The sequence below is a fragment of the Miniopterus natalensis genome, chromosome 3, assembly GCF_054644295.1.
Source record: "Miniopterus natalensis isolate mMinNat1 chromosome 3, mMinNat1.hap1, whole genome shotgun sequence".
Lineage (NCBI taxonomy): Eukaryota > Metazoa > Chordata > Mammalia > Chiroptera > Miniopteridae > Miniopterus > Miniopterus natalensis.
The window spans coordinates 68,034,767-68,048,170 of NC_142083.1; positions in this window are offsets into that span (position 1 = coordinate 68,034,767).

The following is a 13,404-nucleotide window of genomic DNA, read 5'->3' on the forward strand; positions in this document are numbered from 1 at the left end:
AGGGCTGAAATGACTGTGACTACTCCTGAGCAGAGCCATTCAGAGGAAACCTTGAATACTTACAAGGAGAGGATGCAGAGGAAAGAGGTCTTTTTTGTCTGCAGAAATCTACCTGAGGGTTGCAAGAATATAAGGTTCATTTGAGGTGCCTGGAAGTGTGCAATATCATCTTGTCTTCCCGTGGGTCATCTCTGGTGTGTAAATCACCTTGAGCTGTTTGAATTTATTCTAAATCTACAGTGCAAGAGTGTTTTCAATCATTCTAGGAAGACTCCTTTAATTAAAGCATTTTATTGTATTCGTTTATGGAGTTCATTCATCGAGTGCTTTCCATAATTTCTATTGCTTGGCATTTAAATTATGAGTGGCATCATTCAATATTATGAAATTTAGAGGGAGGACTGGGAAACAGATTAAAAGAAAAGGTCCCCTTTTCACGTCCTCTAGGGAATAATCAGCAGCTGAATGCACTGGGAAGTGGAAGCCCAGAGTTCACTTTCGTTCCACAAGTATTTCAAAAAAACATTTAATAAACCTCATCACAGAAGAGTTTCCAACAGTACATCCTAAGCAAAAATGAAGCTCCATTATCCAGAACAAGTCTAGTTACCCTTACTATTTTTCAGGCATCAATAGATAGTCATGGCAAGAATACAGGAGAAATCTTTAGAAGGCATAAGTCACAGTTAGGTATCTCATGCTCTTTCTCAGAGTAAATCCTTGATTCATTCATTCATATAGCCATTCACTCATTCACTCAACACGTATTTATTGAGCACCTGCTATGTGCCAGGTACTGGGAATGTAACAATAAGGAGGAAAAATAGCATCTCTGCCCTCCTGGATCATTCAGTCTAATATGAGAGACAGGCATTAGTCAGATGATAAAACCAAATAAATTTTAAAAGCAGTGAGTGCTCTGAATGGGAGGCAAATGGTCCTGTGAAAGTTTATAGCTCAGTGTGCAGGGAAGGCATCACTGAGGAAATAATGGCTAAGCTGAGATCTGAAAAAACTGAGTTCCTTACACACGAAGGAAGGGAAGAAAGAACATTTCAGTCAGACGCCTGTGACAAGAGGGATGAATGCCGTTCTGGGATCTCAGATAAGCCAGAGTGGCTGGCACACAGAGAGTCACAGGGAGTGTGGGCTAGACAAGGGCAGACCAAACGGGGGCAAACAGCTTTGAAATCCAGACACCCTGTAGGTATATTGTCCCCTTCCACCAAACTCACCTCCTTATTAACTTTTTGCTACTTTTGTTTTTGAGATCTCAGTCTAGTAGAAATAGGTTATTGAAATCACGGTGAAAGTCTGGAGGCTGCTTTTGTCACAGATTCCTAAAAACACCTGCTGTAGCAAGAGTCAGAGCAAGAAAAGGGGTGAAAGGAGCGGATCTGGCTACCTGTGTCTAGAAGAACCCGAGATAGCAATGTGTCAGCTAGCTCTCCGTTTATATCCAGAGTAAAATGAACCCATATTTTGGACACTTTAACTCTCTGCATTGACTTCAATTTGGAAAAAGTTTCAGATTATTTGATGATGAAAAAGTTTGCCGGAATGGTGGGATTATGCTGCAGCAACATGGAGCCATCTTGGTTTGCATTATTAATACCACTAGACAATAAAACACTCTTTTTTAAAAAATGTAAAGAGGTAGATTTTTTTTCTGTAATCTTTGCTACCAAGATGCTACTAGAGAGAATCTATAGGCAGAGGGACAGGCCTTGACCATCACTGACTGCTGGCACCTTGGTGGTGGCAATAGCAGTGACAGAAAAGCAGACGCAGTGGACACTCTCAGGTCCTTACAGAGAAGCTGCTTGTTTACACCAGTGGCCCTCTGCCCACTTTCATCTCTGAATTCCTGAAGAAAAGCAAAATGTAAAGGCATTAAATCATCTCTGACTTACAGTTGGGTTCTGAAAAATACTGAACAGAAACAACACCCTCGTGGTGGAAATGCTTCTGACACAGAGCCATGTCTACCGCGGAGAGAGTGCTGCCCTGGGCCAGCCGCTTACACAGCCCCCAGCAGGACAGTCCAGAACCGACAGTTCACAAGTCCACCTGGTAAGGTACTTCAGAAAAAGAATAAATGATCAGAAAGCTACCAACAGAGATGAAATCGACAATACATCTTTGGCAAAAAACCACGAATTCTCGTATGATTTGTCAAGGTTCAGTTGTTCCCCTACACACACACACACACACACACACACACACACACACACACTCCCCCCCCCCCCCCCCAACAGGCCACTGGAGTATTCTCCTGAAGCCACTGCTCCAAGGACGCCTATGTTGTCAGTGTCCACCACCCACACTACGCTCTCATTCCCGTGTCCACACATTTACATGTTTTCCTTCTGCCGAGAATGGCTTAGGCCCACCCACCCTCCTGCTTAGATCCTGCGTGGACACTAAGGTCCACCCCAAATCCTGTTCTCCTTGGTCTGTCCTTTCACTACCTCAGCCCACTCTAATTTCTTTCTCCCTTCTAGTCGGAATTACTGATCCGTGTACTCATTTGACCTGCCCAACAGGATTGGAAGTGTAACAGCAAGTACATATGAATCGTGACTTGTTATCTACTGCTTCTAACAAACCCCTCGACTTAGAAACTTAAACAACAATCATTTACCGTTGTTCACAAGTCCGCGTGCAGGCCAGGGGCACGGTTCCGCTGAGCTGGGCCGGGCTTGCATGATCACACAAGGGTCAGCTTCGGGTGAGGCCAGTGAACCTGGTGATCCTGGCTGGCCTTTCGTATCCCTGCGGCCTTGGGACAACTGGCTAACTCGAGCCTGGCTCAGGAGGCCCTGGCCCTCCAGCAGGGCTAGCTGGCTTGTTTACCTGGGGAAGGCGGGAGTCCCGAGGGAGCCAGGCCTAGGTGTGGCTTGGATACTGTCACTTCTGCTTCATTGTATTGGCCATATATGTACACAATACATGTACAGAATGAACACAAATAATAAATAGTTATAACAAGATACTTATGTCAATTCCAAACTTCCCCCATGTATGGCTACGGGAAATGCTATGAGTCTCCTTCTGTTTCAAACTTTTAAAAAAATTTTTATTCATTGATTTGAGAGAGAGAAGTGAGAAAGAGAGGAACATCACTTTGTTGTTCCACTTATTTGTGCATTCATTAGTTGCTTCTTGTATGTGCCCTGATTGGGGATGGGACCTGCAACTTTAGCATATTGGGATGATGCTCCAACCAACTGAGCTACCCATCAGGGCCAGTCTCAAACTTTTATCCTGATCCTCTGCCATCCTCTTCTGTGTTTCAGGCCAGTCCGTGACTCACTGATTTATATTGAGCCCTATCAAAATGATCCCTTTCTTAAAACAACCAAGAATTTTACACCTCTCTGTAATTAATTGAAGTTCCACTCTTTTCTTCATCTAATTAGTTAGGACTCCTCACTACTGCTGTAAAAATCTGTGCTAATGCCAAAAAACAACAACAAAAAACACCCAGAAGAGTGACTCCTCTCAGGTTCTGCAGATATACCTGCCCCAGGTCCCTGCACATGCCAAAAACAAACTACCCATTTCCCTGGTTTCCTTATAGCTTTTTAGAAAGAAAATAAATATTTCTGGCCTGGGAGCTTCCCCAAGGCCCTCTACCATCAGGGGTCAGTTCCTTATTTTTCCTTCAAATACCCCCTTTCCTCTTCCCCTCTTTCCAGCACCATGGCTAAAAATGCCTACTTATTTATTTTTTTTTTTGGGGGGGGGGCGGATTTTGCTGCATAACTTAATTCTTACATATGTCCTGGCAGAAATTGTGTTTAATAGATCCCTTCTGTCCAGTGCTGTAAAACAGTTTGAACACTAAATAACTATATAATTCATTTATAACCAAATCTAAATCTTTAGTAAATAAACAGACTGGAAACCTCCAAGCCACGGAGAACCAACAAGCTCAAAATCATTATTTCATGACAAATTCTGTAGAAGAAGAGGGAGAAGCCAGAGCTTTGGAGTTTGGTTTCCTCCCATATTTTCAGGCACCGTTGTAGACACCAGAAATGCAACTTTGAACAAGACATCGTGTAAAGATCTCATTCTAAAGGAGGGAAACACATACACACCAAAAAATGAATCAAAATGCTGTGAAGAAAATGAAAGTGCTTAATGTGATGGACACTGCCTGGAGGAGCTTTCAGGTCAAGTGTCAGAAAAGGCTTCACTAAAGATGTCACATTTCATCTGAGACCCAAGTGATGGAACCAGCTATGCAAAGAGCAGCGAAGAGTACATCTCACAAAAAAGAATTCGCTCTTGCAAAGACTCTACTGCAGATACAATTTCAGAGTGTCCGGGGAACAAGAAAGCCAGGATGGCATGTATGTGATGGGGGCTGTGTCAGCTCAGGTAATTCAGGAAGTAAACCCAAGACCAAATTAGAAATGCAAGAAATTTTTTGGGGAAAATACCTGTGGAATATAGAGGGGAGAAGACGCAGGTGAAGGCTTGGAGATCCCCGTCATGACTCAGGTCTGACCCCTGGAAAAGGAGAGGGGGAAGGAGGAGGGCTAGGTGGAGAGACGCTCAGACTGCAGTGCGGCTCTGAGGAAGTGTCAGCCAGGCCATGGGGAGGGAGCCTGAGCAAATGCTGCCCCTTTGAGGGCTTCTGTCGGGCAGAAGTGGTTCAGCTCCAGTGCCCGGCTGTGCCGAGGCTTCAGCCCAGGGCAGCCTGGGGAAAGCAGGGCCTCAGCCCTGCTCCCTGCTCCTGTGGCAGCTGGAGCCCCTGCGCAGCAGGCTCTCTCTGGAAGGGGATCTAAGTGGCACACCTTGGCTGACACAGTGGCTTCAGAACTTCTTTGTAAAAGTAACTGAGAATGCCAATCATCTGGGAAAAGGGGATTTTAAGAGTATGTCATATTTACCTCAGTGTTTCCCAGTTAGGGGTAATTTTACCCCCTTGGGGGATACTTGGCAATGTCTGGAGATGTTTTTGATTGGGGTTGGGAGTGGCCTCTAGTGAGGAGAGGCCAGATATGCTGTTAAATATCCTACAATGCACAGAACAGCCCTCCACAACAAGAAATTGTCTGGCTTAAATGGCAGTGATGCCCAGGTTGAGGAAGACTGCTCTATATGAACTTGAAAACAAATCAGCTATGTTTGTAAAAGAATGCAAGGTGGTGAGCTTGGGGAAGCTGATCACACAGGTGGCACATCACTGCACACCGGAGGGCATTGTAAACCCCAAATTCTCCCGACAGACCTTGCTCATTTCCCATTTCAGCGTGCATAGTCTAGGGACTAAATCAGGCACCCAGGGAGAAGATGGCATGAACACAGAATGCCACCCACCCCCAGGTGCCCCACTTCTACAAGCTGTTGGTATGTAAGTCCCATATATTGTTCTCATTGCCTGGAGAGTTGAGGAAGGATGATCTTTTTTGTCAGAAGAGAAGAAAGTCTCCCCAAATTGCACCTTTCTACACAGTGTTCTTCACAGAGTAACCACTCTAATTTAAAACGTAACTGTTTAACACGTTTCGGTTACAGGTGAAGACAGCAAAACCCCCATGTTCCTTTCCTGTGAAGGATCCCAAACACTGCCTTCTTTATCACGTTTCTCTAGGGTGAAACTGTCGCTGTGAAAATGAACTGTGACCTCCACCGACTGAACACTCTCACAGCCAAGAGTGGGATTTCTCAGAGCAGATAATGAGAATAAGAATCTTGGAAATAATTTATTTGAAAATATGAAAGTAGCCCAGAACATGAGATCACTCTTGGCAGCCTAAAAAAAGAAACAGAATTGACTATTGTGCTCAGAATGCTCAGACCCGTGATCTGCCTTCCAAGAGCTCAGCTGAAGGTCGCGGGAAGAAACCAGACACACAGAAATTTTAAAAAGAAGTAAAGGAAAAAAAGAAAAGAAAAGAAACCTGTTCGATCCCAAGCCTGTGGCCTGCACTGATGCCCACAGAAGAAGGAACAGGAGATTATAGTGAGGCAAACTAATTCTACTTCCAGCAAATAATTCTGGGGAAAGATGACTTGGAAACCATGGGCTGAATTGAAGGGTAGAGGTTATCTATGGATTTCAAGTGCCTGTTCCACTCTTGTTCCATTTTATCGTAAATAATTATTAAGTGACAGGAAAGTTCTGTAAAAGTATCTAAAAGAATGACTAAGGAGTGTTGGCAGAGATATAAGATGACTTTTCTTGGATTATGAAATTGTTTGAAAACTGGGGATGGTCTTAGACTTAACATGGTGTGAATGTCCAACGCAGCTATTACAATCTGATAATAAAGTTATAGAATGACATCTGTAATACTTTCAACAATAAAGGTAAATTTTTAAAAATAATGATCACGATCTTTGAAAAAAAGTATAGACTATGTCTCTTCTCTATAACTAATGTAGGCTTTACTTACAAAAACAGAAACAAACAAACGAAACTGTCAGTTATCAATAGGAGCCTGGCTTCCATTCACGGCAATCACCCAAGGAGCAGAGCCTCTGGGTTTGAGCTCCTTGTATTATGTAAGGAATTCACAAAAGAATATGCACTGTCTGGGATTTGAGACCAAAGTAAGGGTTTTTTAAGCCTGCTTGTGCCATTTAAATCTTTATACGATTCAGGGAAAGGATTTTTTTCTCTTTTTTAAGTCCATGGGAGAAAGAGACCAATTTGGAAGTTGGGAAACGTGGATCCCATTGTGCTACAACACCATGACCTTGTCTAGTAAAGTCAACATTGCTGAGCCTCTCGGATACCTGCCTGTCTTACTTCACCTAGCAGGAAATAAACTCAATAACAGAAATAAAATCCTTTGGCCCTTTGAAAAGCAAGATGCCCTGGAAGACTTTTTGGATCATTTCCTCTGTTGTGATGGGCTTAGATCTGGGAGATGGAGGCAAAACTGCCAAGCCCCCTGACTGTGGGTTCGCTCACATTCACTACCTAGGGGTTCCCATTGTGATTGTTCCCCTCGGTCGGAAAACGTGGCGTGCAAATGTGTGCTCTCAGATGCAGCGAAAATAAACACCCACAGCTTCAGAAACACACGAGGAGCCTGCAGCCTGCAGAGCAAGGGCCTCGAGTAACAGCCCGCGGTGTTTACATGATTCACTACAGCCTCTGACACTCTTCACAAATCAAGTCTGATTGGGCTTCTTGTTGAAGCGCTCGGACAACCTCACCAAGGCGCCTCCTGGGGCTGTGCCTTTGTTTTTTTCCTTAGGAATAGATAAAAACGTGCCCAGAAAATGTCGGTTTGGAAGTGGTGCTATCCAAACTTAGTTTTCTTTTTTATTTATTGTCGTGCAGTTGCTTCTTTAACCCACTCTATTGATCCCGAGTGGGAGGCAGAGGGGGCTGGATGGAAGAGCAGCGCTGCTCAGTCAGGCATCCGTGGTCTGGCCCTGAGGGAAGGAAATAAATAGTCCCAACCCAGGAGGAGCGGGGGAGGGGGGAACCCAGAAGATTGACTGGTTCTTAGCCGATCCCAGTGGATTCCTGCTACACCAGAGCATCAGTTAAGCCTACGTTCCTCCACCTACCTTGTTTGCAGTAAATAGCTGCCCATTATATCAGGTCAGGCCAGTGCCAGGGAGTCACAGCTCGGTGGCCGTGATCTGCCCGCAGAGCAGGGAGAAAGGTCCCCCAGATAGCAGCCCATGTGTCAAGTTCTGGAGCCCTCAAGGTTCTAAGCGACAGCTTATCTTGAGGGTTTAACCATGCAAGCTGTCCCTGCTTCTCTCCCCACCCCACCGCACCCCCACCACTCTCACTGCTCCTCTCCCCTCCCCTCCCCATATTCCTGACTCCCACCCCCTCGTCTTTTTCTCTCTTGACAATCTGCTTGAAAGAAGACAGATGCTGCAACAGTTTTCCTTAAGTTGGCTCTAATTCCATGAGGTGCAATCCACCAAACGCAACTCTGTCCATCTTTTGAAAAGGCTAAGGTCCTGAGGCAGCCCCATTTATTATTTGTCTTGACACTAACACAAATATTTTCAGGTGGGTTAGACTCTGTCACTTTACTATCCTTACGTTCCTTGCCCTCAATAAATAAGACACATTAAAGTTCTTAAAGGCAAACAAAGAACTGTATCCTGGGTACCATTTGTCCTGCAGTTGCCATGTTTAATTGAACATTTTATAGCACTCTAATGCCATGTCAGGTTCTTAACGTGACATGTGTTTCTCTCTTACATTATCAGGGGCTGAGAACATCCCAGAATCTTCCTTGGATTCATGGGTATGAGAAATAAGATTTATCCTGTGCACTTCACTGAATCATTTATGAGTTGTCTTATCTCACACAGGCAATTTTATAACTCGTAAATGGCCCCTCTGGTCTGCTGTCTGGGTTTTGTTTACTGTAAAATCCCAAAATAGTATGACTATTTTCAAGATAGCAAGCTAAATTTTGCTGCAGTGTAGAATTACCCTGTGTCTGTCCTTTATTTTTGCCATTGATTGGTCCCAGATAGGAGCCATGGAACCAATGGGTAGGGGAGGGGGTTACTAATATCTAGTATTTGGGGATATGTGGTCCTATGGTGTAAGAATAAAGGCTGCTGTCTGGGGAACCTCATAAAGCAATTATAGTGTTGAGCAATTATGTCTGAGAACCGGCCGTGGTCAGAGCTGAACAGCGGCAGAACCTCTAGCTGCTTCCATTCTGACAAAAATCAGCCTGTTCTCAGGAAGATGCACATACTGAACCCACCTTGCAAAAGTACAGGGCATTGGCTAAACCAATAAAGGATTAACTACGTCTTTAAAAGAGAAAAAAAAAAAATACATGAATGTTAAATGTGGGTAATAAAAGGAGAATTGTGGGCAGTTGTGTTTGTGTGATTTTCAATGAAGGAACGCTTCATGAAGTAGATAGATGGGCACTGAGTTCTTAAACCTGCTCCCTGGGTTATTAAGTCCCTGAGGCGGACAAAGTTCTTGGCTGTGAGTGGTCAGACAGACAGCAAAGTTTCATGCAGGCATAGACATGGATAAAATAATGTAAACACATTTCAGAGATGGCTTATACAGACACAGTGGTTTTCACCAGCACACACCATTGTGCAATATTTTCCCCCTGAGGATTCTGAGTTTTTCTATGTATTTCTAGCAATAACTGGAACTTAATATTTATTTCTGATGTCTATTTATTTCAGGGCGACTGCCTTAACTTTCAAAAGTTCCATATGATATAGAAAATATATGAGATGGTCTTTACTTTGAATCAAAAGCATATATTTAATTTTTCAAAAGTTACCTCTAAAATTTAATCATAAACCAAACATTGGAAATAACTTTTAAATGTTTTTCGTGGGAGGCAGTGCAGCACAGTGAATTGGATCTGGATTTAATAGCTGTCTCTGCCATTTTCCTCTCAAGTCTCAGTTTACTGATCTATAAAATGGAAGTAATGAAATTCATATAGCAATCATATTATAAAGATTAAATATGAAGTGTCTAACCCAGATCTAGAACACTCACAGGTACTAAATAAATGCTTCCTATTATTTTTGTGGTTTCCATTATTATCAGATTAATATAAGTTTGATCTGTGAAACCCTAGAAAAGACTCTGTATAAAATTTGCCATTTTATCACTGTCTTTCTCTTTAACTTTGCATCATAGATCATGATAGTGGCAGGATAAGAGTGAGTCAGTTGAGTACATTCAGTTACTATTTCCACAAACATGTATCAAGTGCCTACCATGTACAAGCCTTATGAGAAATGACAAGGGAGATGGCAAACACTCTAGTTAAGCAGTTGTGAGGGTTGAGTTACAACTGAAAATTCTAGTCCTCAGGTTCACAAAACCTCCTGATAGGTTTGGGGGGGGGGGGGGGCAGGGTCCTGGATCCTATACATCTATAGTGCACCTCTCATGGGAATTCACTAAATCTACTGATTTGGACTTTTTGGTCCAAAAGATCATTCCATTTCTATAGATTTCTTTAAATTTCCACCAAAACCATTTTAACACAAAAACAATGTTGTATCTTTTATCAATTGAATTCATCATCAAGGAAGCTGACAGGCCCATTCTTATCTCTCCATCCTTTCCAGTCACTGTAGAAACCTCTGTTATTAAAATATTTTTACAGATGGGCAATTTATATCATGCCTATAATAAATCTTCCCATTTTCCTCAGGATGCAAATGTGAGAAACATCAAAGAAATTCAATTATAAAAACCTATTTTCATTCAGTTAAGGACAGGAAAATTTATTATGGGTTGCCGTTTGCCATGTTTCACATGGGCATAAATGAATTCAATTTCAATCAATGTATCAACTCTGTCCTAATAGGTTTTGACTGAACTAAACACAAGCCTCACGGCTTGAGAAGATGCAGTTTTACAAATATGCTTAAGGAATGAAGATTTTATAAAAACAACTTAGATACCTACACACATTTAGGATTTGGTTCTGAACATATTTATTTAAGCGGGGCACATAGAAGGTAGAGCAATTATGATCTTGATGGATGACTTTTGTCCCACTTCAACAGCCTGGTCTTACCTGAGAAAGAAGAGTAAGGAGATGCCCACCGCCACTCTGCTGGGCGCCCATTTGTTTCTCCAAGACTTCTGCATGGTTCTGTGCTTCACGCTGCTGTGCAAGAGATCCTAGGCAGCTAGGGGTCTTGAGGTCTGCGTAATATGCTGGATTATATGTGGACCAGTGGTAAATCCTTTCTCTAAAAGGCTCCCTCTCTCTGCTCACTTATTACAGGAAGCAGATAGAGAAGTTTTACCTTTTCTTTTAGCCATAGGATCTGAGTACAGTGTCAAAGTGAAGTTGCTCCAAGTGAAGTACAAAGCAGGCTGCCTCAGCACCCCCATCTCCCAGGTGGCAGTGTGGGTCTCCAGCCGGAGAGGGCATATGGTACAACCTGTTGTAAAATAATTTGGTGTTACTTTTATATCATTCAAACTCTGAATGTCTCAGGTATATATCCAATTTCATTCCTGGGTAAATACCACAGAGATGTGTTGCTTATGTGCACCCAAAGAACTGGACGAGAAATATCTTAGCAGCACTGTTTGTAATAACAAAAACTGAAAGGGCTCCAAGAGTCTACTAAGAAAAGAATTAATAAATAAATTGAAGTATTTTCACACAATGGATTATTACAAAGCAGTGAAACTGAATACATGGTATCTTTATGCAATGATAATATTAAAAACATAATGGGGCATAAAGATCAAAATCATGCCAAAAAAAAAATCTAAGGTAGTATTTACCTCCACGAGTTGGTGTGGGTGCAGGGAGGAGTACTTAAGTAATAATAACAGTTTAGTTATTTTCATGGTCTTCAGCTGAGTAGTAGATATACTAGTGGTTATTTTATTACTATGCCTCATGATTTACATATATTCTTTTGTGTGTATGAAATATCAAATGATAAAAATTCCACTTTAAAAATCTTATCTAAAACAAAAGGTCAGTGAACTTCAAATCAAACCACATATACATGGACCTCATCCTGATAGATAATTTCTGAGCATCCAACAATGGAGAGATATATAAGTAGAGGTGATTAGGATACAACACACTACTGTTTCAGAGTTTATCTATAAGTCTTGCTTTAAATTTGCCAATGTTATTTATAAGCCTTTCTCCCATCTATCATAGCTCATGAATGAACTTCTAAGGGTCACATTTACTTGATACAGTTTCTAGGAACTCTCTAAAATTGTGATGCTTAACATTATCAACTGCAATTGTACATACTCCCATTTGGAATCTCAGTAGCATGCCCTTCTTCCTAAGGGATCTCATAAAGTTTTGCATGCAGACTCACAGAGTAAGGAGGTATTAAATAACGATCCTACAGTAATAAATTCCCACTTATTACTTTGTGAACCCAGGAAAAAGGTGTTATTCAAAGTCATGAGGAATTGTAATGAACACATCTTCATTCCTCGTATGCATAGTTGAAATATATAAACATTAAAAAGTAAAAAATATGGAAAAAGAGACATGGGTTAGCAATTCTTATTTTGCAGCTGATATCATAGTGAAAAAATGTTTCATCCCTTTAGTCTTAAACATCAGGGATTGTTTTCATTACATCAAAAAATAAAAATAAAAAACACGCCAAAATGGAAAGAAAATGTTAAGGTCAAAGTCCTGAAAAAAGATTGTAAAGATCCTGATGGAGCCCTATTATTGCAACTGTAGTTATTTTCACCCAGTGATTAGGAAATGCCATTATGAGAGAAATTATTGGTTGTAAAACCATGACAAAATATGTTGACCTAATGGCTCTTCCTCAAAGGTAAGTCCCATTGTTCCTCCAGCTTCTCTTATTGATTGTTGTTCCCACGTGCACCTCTGGGGACAGAACAGCAAAGAAATGTTTTGATCGGAGAGAGTGACCTTTTCCATGGAAGCATTTTAATGCTGTGATATGCTGAGATAACTAACTGAAAGGATAACACAGGAGAAAAAAGACCTTATTATTTTGTAACCCATGGGGAAATGGGCATTTTTACACTTTTCTACAAAATCGGGGCTCTGGTAAAATTCTTGAGGCTGGCTCAGCAATGCAGTGTTCCTGATTGGAATAAAGTTCCATGTCATTACATAACCAGTGAAGGCGCGCACGCCAGTACTCAAGGGCCCATAGATGTGCACAGATGCTCAGGAGAGGGGCGTGCATACAGGGACAGTGAGGAGCTGCCATCCCAGATGTGCCCGCCCTGTGCTCTGTACTTGCACCTACATCATCTCACTCCTCTCACCTGCGCTCTCAAGTGTCCATTGCCATCTTCATCCCACCACTGAGGAGTAAGGTACAGAACGCTAAGTAATTGGCCTGAGGTGGCACGAGTGTGTGGCAGAGCCTCATTCTATGCCACAAGCAGGGTTTCTCACAGTGAGAATGACAGGTGGATGACCAAAAGACCTGTGGTTTATCTTATGAAAAAATTGCCAGATTTTAAGTATATCTAACATGAGTAACTACCAAGTAGCTCCTTACGAAAATAAGAACCAGTTTCTACATTAAGACATTTGCAATGATAAAAATAAAAGACGTGGGCTAAAGGTTATTCTCTTGGCATTTTTCTGCTTGCATTCAGCATTTTAGTCCAAACCTGGCTTTCTTTTTCCCCGTGTGGAGATTTTATCTTCTCTTGGGATAAGAAGCATTTCTTGGTCTTAGAAGTTGGCTCTATTTATCAACAATTTAATCCAACAAATCTCCATATTTAGATCAATCATATGAGAGGACAAATAGCTCCAGAAAAACAAAAGATTTCATTTATAATGAAATAACCTATATACGCCTATTTGAGCCTGCCACCCTCATGAGTGATTTGCCAGTACTGTGTGGTGCTGGCAGTCAGCACGAATCCTGAGCGAGCACACAATGAAAGACCTGCTGTTCTAATTT